The sequence below is a fragment of the Melospiza melodia genome, unplaced genomic scaffold (assembly GCF_035770615.1).
Source record: "Melospiza melodia melodia isolate bMelMel2 unplaced genomic scaffold, bMelMel2.pri scaffold_44, whole genome shotgun sequence".
NCBI classification, from domain to species: domain Eukaryota; kingdom Metazoa; phylum Chordata; class Aves; order Passeriformes; family Passerellidae; genus Melospiza; species Melospiza melodia.
In genome coordinates this window covers 5,338,133-5,345,218 of record NW_026948761.1, presented here as the reverse complement: position 1 = coordinate 5,345,218, position 7,086 = coordinate 5,338,133, and positions in this window count along the sequence as shown.

The window sequence follows — 7,086 nt, the reverse complement described above, 5'->3', positions numbered from 1 at the left end:
GAGGCTGGTGGGTAAGGAGCTGTGTCTCTGTCCCGGCAGTGCTTGTGCAGGGGGTTCATGCCAGGAGCCCTGAAGTCGTCCAGCGCGACGCCCTGCCCGTGCTCTGGCCCTGCCTGGGGAACAAGGCGCTGCCTGTGCGGAGCGCCAACGTCCGCACCGTGGCCACCAAGCTGGCCTCTGCCCTCTGCAAGGTGATGGGCACCCAGCTGAAGAAATGTGCTGCCAGCAAGCCTCCACACGTGCGGGAAAACCTCTCCAGAATGCTGGGCTGGTGAAGGCGAGATGTTCTCCAGAAGGCTGAGGAAGCACTGAGTTGGACACCTCTGGATTTGCCTTTTGAGCTGTGCCAAAAATGACAAAATCCTAAGGAAGGGTGTGCATCTGCCCCCACTCTCTCCATCACATTTCCTAGTCATGGCATGGGGGGCCTGAAGCAGCTCCAGGTTGAGGACAAGATGAAGGGCAGTCATGGCTCAGCCTCACACAGAGGTGAGGGGGGAGCTGGGCCAATCTCTGCTTGCAGGAAGGGTCTTGTGGCAGCCCAGAGAGGCTGTGCACATTGCCAGGGAACAGCTGTGCCCTGCGTGTGCCCCTGCAATGAGCTGTGCTGCTGCCAGTGCCCCTGGAGCTGTGGGGCTGCTGAGCTGTGGGGCAGGCAGAGGAGCAGGAGGGTGCATGTGCAGCTGAGCCATTCCTGGGGAGCACAGGGCTCTGGGCTCCCTGCTGTCCCAGGGCAGCCCAGAGGCCAGGCTGGGCCTGTGCCAGCTCTGGGCAAGTGGCTCAGGGTTTGCCCTGGCCTGCCTCAGTGTCTGCCAGCAGGAGCATGTTTCCCTGTGCAGCTGTTTGGACATTTCCAGGAAATGTGTCCCAGGAATTATGGAGCTTCAGATGCTTTAGGTTTACATGGTGGCCTCTGTAAAACTTTGCCTCTCTGTTAAACTTTGTGTCTCCATTTTGCAGATCTGGCTGGTTAAAGTCCTACTGAGAAGTTTTCTCTGGACACTTCCCATGTTCCCTCACCCACAAAGTCCTCGCCTCCCATCCAGAAGAGCTCTCTTTCCTCCAAGCTCAGGAAGAAGCTGCCGCCTGTGTGAAGAGTGTTTGAAGAATAGGATTGATGTGTTAGGCTTGATAGTTACAGCTATACATATGTTCTGATCTTTGGATGTAGTTTTGAATTAATGTCTTTTGATTCTGTCTTTAAGTTTCGATGACATACTTTTAATGGTATATATCTTATTTTGATGATGAAAAACAAAAATAAATAAATAACATTTAAATAAACCAGGAGGAGAATGTGAGACCATGACCTGCTAGCCTAGAGATTATGGGAGTGCAGCTCACTCCGTGTGCCAGTGTCTCACCACATCCTTTCCTCATTGGGCCTCTCCTCTTCCTCTTTGGCCATGGTTTCTTTGTGTCATTTGTGCTGCTGTTTTCAACTTGTCATTGTAACAGGGCCACACATTGACATGTTTGGGGGACAATAGATCCAAAAGATCCTGTCTAGTCAAAGGTTTTCTACCTAGGTGTGTTCTGTGCTCACCAAAGGCCTGAGCAAAGAAACCAAGAGAAGTGTGCCCAAATCCCAAAGCTTTGCTCCTTTGCAATCTCCCACAGATCTGGCTCACAGGTGTCTTCAATCACAATTCCATAGGTAAGAAGAGGTCATGGATTTCACTGGGAAATGATGCACTGCTTTGGCAATCACCTGTATGTATATTTACCCGGGACAGCAGTGCAGCAGCGTTGTTTGCACCTTGTTTGCAGAAGGATGAGTGCACTGGGAGGCCAATAACAAGTGACAAGGGTTCCTCCAATCTGCACTGCAGCCTGGGCACCATTCAGCCCAGAGCTAGGGGATCATTTGTTCCCATGGACCAGTGCTTGCCAGTGGAATGAATTCCTGCACAGCTGGAAGAAGCAATTCTGGATTCAGCTCCAGCTGTTGGTGGGCTGCATGATCATTGACAATGATGCCCTTCCAGAAATTATTCTGCAGTTTCCTTTCATAGTCATTTGAAGCTTTTAAACTTCACATTTCAATTTGCTTTGCCTTAGGGAAAAACACTTCTGAGCCCAGTACAAACTGTAACCTTTTGGCAGCCAAGTCCTCATGGTTGCCAGCTTCTGATGTTACAGAATGTCACCTGGCTGAATGAGTTTGCTTAGCTGGGTCTAGTCCTGGCCTAGTAAAACAGTTGGTAGCTCTATACCTTCCTTTCTCTTCCTCCCTCTTTTTCCTTATTTTTCCCTTTTCCCCCAGTTCCTCCTCAATGCATTTTGCTGTGGCTATTCAATACAGGTACATTTGTTTTGGTTATAGCAGCAACTCCCTGTACCGTGTCGGTGGTTTTTGCACTCTGAGATCAACCCACAAACTACCACAAAAACCGTTTGTAAGGATGGATCGTGACACTTGTATACATACTATAGAAACCTTCTATCAAACCTTAAAAATTCTCTACAAATTCATTTCCAACATTACTGGGCCTGGCACCGCCCAGCTCTGGTGTTTGCTGCCACCACCAGTGCCCAGATCTGGAAATTCCCTTGTTCTGGCAGAGCCAAGTCCAGCAATTTTCTGGTAAAGAAAGCCAAAATCTGGCAATTTCTGCTGCCGGCACTGGCAATGCCAAGATCTGGTGTTTGCTGCCACTGCCCGTACCCCAGTCTGGACATTTCTTATTCCAACACAGCCCAAGTGCAGCAATTTTTTGGAAAAAGAAGACAAAAGGCAGCAATTTCCTGGTGCCAAGACTGTCACCACCCAGACCTGGTGTTTGATGGCACCGCCCATGCCCAGATCTGGATATTTCCCTGTGCTGCCACAGCCCAAGTGCAGCAATTTGCTGGCAAAGAAAGCAAAACCAGGCAAATACCTGGTGCCTACACTATTCCAATCTTGTGTTTGCTGACACCGTCAGTGCCCAGATCCGGAATTTTTCAGATGGCTGCACAACATAATTCCAGCAATTTCCTGGAACAGTAAGTTAATATTTGGCAATTTCTCAGTGCCAGCACAACCCAAATGCAGCAATTTTCTGGCAAAGAAAGCCAGAACCCAGCAGCTTCCCCGTGCTGCCACCAGCACCACCCAGATCTGGTGTTTTCTGTGCAAGTGCCCAGATCTGGAAATTTCCCAGTGCTGGGAAATTGCCCAAGTGCAGCAATTTGCTGGCACAGAAAGCCAAAACCCGCCAACTTTCTGCTACTGGCTCTGGCACCGACCACATCTTGTGTTTGCTGCCCCAGTACCCAGATTTGGAAAATACCTGGTGCCAGCACAGCCCAAGTCCAGTGATTTGCTGGCACAGAAAGCCATAATTTTGAAATTTGCAGGTTCTGGCTCCAGCACCATCCAGCTCTGGTGTTTGCTGGGACCACCAGTGCTCAGATTTGGAAATTTCCCGATGCCTTCACAGCCCAGGTCTAGCAATTTGGTTTTAGCTAGCTTAGGCAGAGAAGTTCCTTTGGACTGTGACTTTCCTTTCTCTTGGAATTGTTTAAACCTGCTCTGGACTGAAAACCCAGACAAACACCGGCAGCAGCTCACACCTGTGGCCCACCGAGCTCTGGGACGCTGCATTCCAGCACCAGAGGGACTCAGGAGAGACCGAGTGAGCCAACTACAACCCACAAAAAGGACTTTCTGAATTTGCCATCTCTTCAGCACTGTCAGAGGTTTTATTTAATATTATTCATTTTTCATGCTTGTGAATACTTTACTTGTTAAATAAACTGGGGTTTTTTCACTTTTCTCAAGGGAAGTCTTTTCCTGAACTAGTAGGGGGAGAGGCCGCTTGAACTTGCTTTCTAGACGGACCCCTTTTGGAGGTTTCCTCCCAAAATTTGCCCTAAACCAGCACAAACAGTCACAATGAAAATTGCACCAGTGGCATAATTTCCTGATGGAAAGTCTTGTGACCGAAGCTCGACCTTGCTCTCCATGAGAGATTCTTAGGAAGAGCAGACAGGAGAAGATTCCTGGAAAACTGAAACAGCTTTCCAGAAGGGAAATGAAAATGAAACAAACAATCGAAGATGTTTTCCTCTATTAATTTCTATGCTCCCCTTTTCCATGTTGCACTACTTCTCCATCCCAGTAATTCCAGATGCATAGCACCTCTAAGAACTGTGACTTAGTGATTTTTAGACGCTCTAAAATACCATGAGCCACACACAGTTTTCCTTCCCCTGTTTTTACTGGAAAGCAACACTGGAGGTGTAAGTGCAGTGCTGGGCTCCGGTAGGAATCCTACCCCAAGGGAAGGTGGCCCGACAGTGTTTGACGCTCAGCAAGGACAATGCACAGCAGCAAGCGAGGGGATCGCTGTGCCAGCGTGCAGGAGTCAGGGCTCTGCATCCGGGCTCAGCGCTGCAAAGTTCCCGTGTTTGGGCAGACGGAGGGGCTGTCCCCGGGGCGCGCGGGGCTCGAACGTGGGGCTCGTGGGGCGAGCGGGGAACGGACACGGGGACGAACGGCCCCGGTGCTTCAGTTGCAGCAGCGGCAGCAGCAGCGGTGGCAGCAGCGGCGGCAGCAGCAGCGGAAGAAGCAGCAAAAACAGATTCGTTTTCTCTCTTTCTTTCTCTTATTCTCTTTCTTTCTCTCTCTCTCTCTTTCCCTCTGTTGGGCACCCTTCCCTCGGGGTCCCTTGCCCGGCGTCCCTCCCCTCTCCCCGCCTCCCTCTCCCCTGCCGGGCCGGGCCATGCCCCCGGCCCGCCCCCGGCCCCGGGCGGGGCTGCCCCGTGCCCGGCCCCGGCCGTCCCGCCGCGGTCTCGCCTCCGTCCGGCTCTGGCCGTACTGGCGGTGGCGCTGCCGGGCGGGCATCGGTGCCGGGGGCCGGGGCGGCACCGCCGTCCTTCGGCTCCGCCTGGCCCGAGCCCGGCTCCGGCCCCGAGGCAGGCTCCAGTCCCGGCCCCGGTCCCGGCCCCGGCTCCTCCCGGGGCCCGCGGAGGACACACGCGGCGCGGCCGCTCCCGCCGCCTTCGCTGCGGCTTCCCCGGCCCGAGCTCCGCCGCTCGGCAGCGCGGCCGCCGGCCCCGAGCCTCCCGTGCCGCGTTCCGAAGATGGAACGCCTGGGCATGGCCGGCCCGGGGCGGGTGAGGGGCGCTCGGGGGCCGTTGCTGGCCCCGGGCCGAGCGCTGACCGCCGCGTCCCGCCCGCAGGTGAGGCGCAGGAGGCCCGGCAGGAGCGGCACCCGCTGGGCTCGCTGCTGGGGCGCGCTCCAGGCACAGCCATGGAGCAGAGAGCCCCGAGAGCGCCCAAGCTGGCCTGGGTGGAGGAGGAGGAAGAAGGCCCTGGAGCTACCCCAGCGCAGGAGATTGAAGAGGTGGTGCCGTTCATTCCACCGCAGGAGGGTGAGTGGCAGAGATGGGCTGCAGGGCTGGAGCCTGCAGCCAACTTGGCCCCATCCAATCCCATCCCATCCCACCCCATCCCATCCGATCCCATCCCCTGGGCAAATGCCCACGGACAGGACAGAAGAGGGGCCGGGCATACACCCTGCAGGGGCCGCGCTCCATCGCCCTGGAGCATCCCGGAGCTCTCCCTGCCGGGGTAGCACAGGGCTGGGCTGTGTTCTCCGGCCTCTCCTGCAGCCCCTCAGTTCTGGCCGCGCTCGCTCTTTGCCAGATGCAGCCCTGGAGCGCACACGGGAGCAGGAACGCACCCGTGGCCTCTTCCGCAGCACAGCGCAGGTACCTGCAGCCACCCCCACCTGGGCTGGGCTTGTGGTACCTGCTCAGCCCAGCACCGTGTGTGCAGCACTCCATGCAACATACCCGGCTTCTTGCCCTTCTGCTACAGATTGTTGGCAAATTCATGAAGAGGATTCGGGAGGAAGAGACCAGCGTCATGGGCACTGAGCTCAGAGCATACCCTCCCATCTTCAAAACCAACACCAGTGCTGCCCTGCTGGATATGCTTGTGGAGGAGGGTCCTTCCAGTGCAAAGCAAGTAAGCAGCCTGTGGCCTGACTTCCATCCTCTCAGCAATTGCTTGGCCTCCCAAGCCACGCCTGCTGCTTACTGTAAGCCTTGAGGCCATGGCAGTGTGGAGGCAAGGGAAGTACTTTTCTGGGGCAGCTGGGCACATGACTCCCTCTGGCAGCTTTCCAAGTCTCCCCTGCCTTCTCCAGGTGCCCGCCATGGTGAGGTACATCCACCAGTGGCTTGTGGCCAATGATTCTGCCGAGCACAGGCTGGACAAGGCCCTGCTGAATCTCACCAGAGCACACCCGGATGACGCAGTGGTGACGCTCCTGCGTGTGGCCCTGTCCTGTGACAGGTATGGGGCCCACCTGCCCAGAGGGCTCAGGCCTCCCCGGCCCATCACCCTGTACCGCCTGGCCCAGGTGTGTGACCAACAGAGAGTTCCAGGGCCCTCTGGCTGCTGCCTTTCCCAGCCCTGGCATGTCAGCCCCCAAGCCTGCTGCCATGCTGCCTTTCACGCCCCTCAGGGCTCTGTCCCCACAGGGCTGGGCTGCCTGGCTGCTGCTGGCAAGGGCCAGTGGGCAGAGGCAGAGCCGGTGGTCAGCCTGGGCCCCTAGGGATGCCCAAGCCACGGTGCTGTGTCTGAGACCCGCCCTGAGACAGAGCTCTAACCCCACAGAGCTGCCATCACCATGTGGAAGACCATCATGTGCTCGCCCAGGACTGCAGAGCCAGTGCAGCTGATACTCCTGGATGTGCTGGGGAGCTGGCCAGAGCGCAGCACGTGCACCTCCGATGGGGACGAAACGGGTGTCTTTGGCCTGGCTGTGAGTTTCTGACACTGGCCTTTGCTGGCCCCAAGGCTGCCTCTCCAGCAGCTCTCCATCCTCCTTCCCCCACTGCATCTCCCTGCCTCAGGCGCTGGCCTGAAACCTGCCCCAGTGGCAGCTTCAGGCCCACCAGGCCCTGTGCTCCCCCTGCCAAGGTCTCTCGGGGTCTCTCCCTGCCCTGCTCAGGCTCTGCCACACAGACACCTGGGCACTGAGCGCTGTCTCGTGGGTCTTTGTCCATTGCAGGCAACCGTGGTGATGTGGAAGATCCTCCAGGAGCCCCGTGTCCCACGTGTAGTGACGCTGTATTTCCCCCACCTGT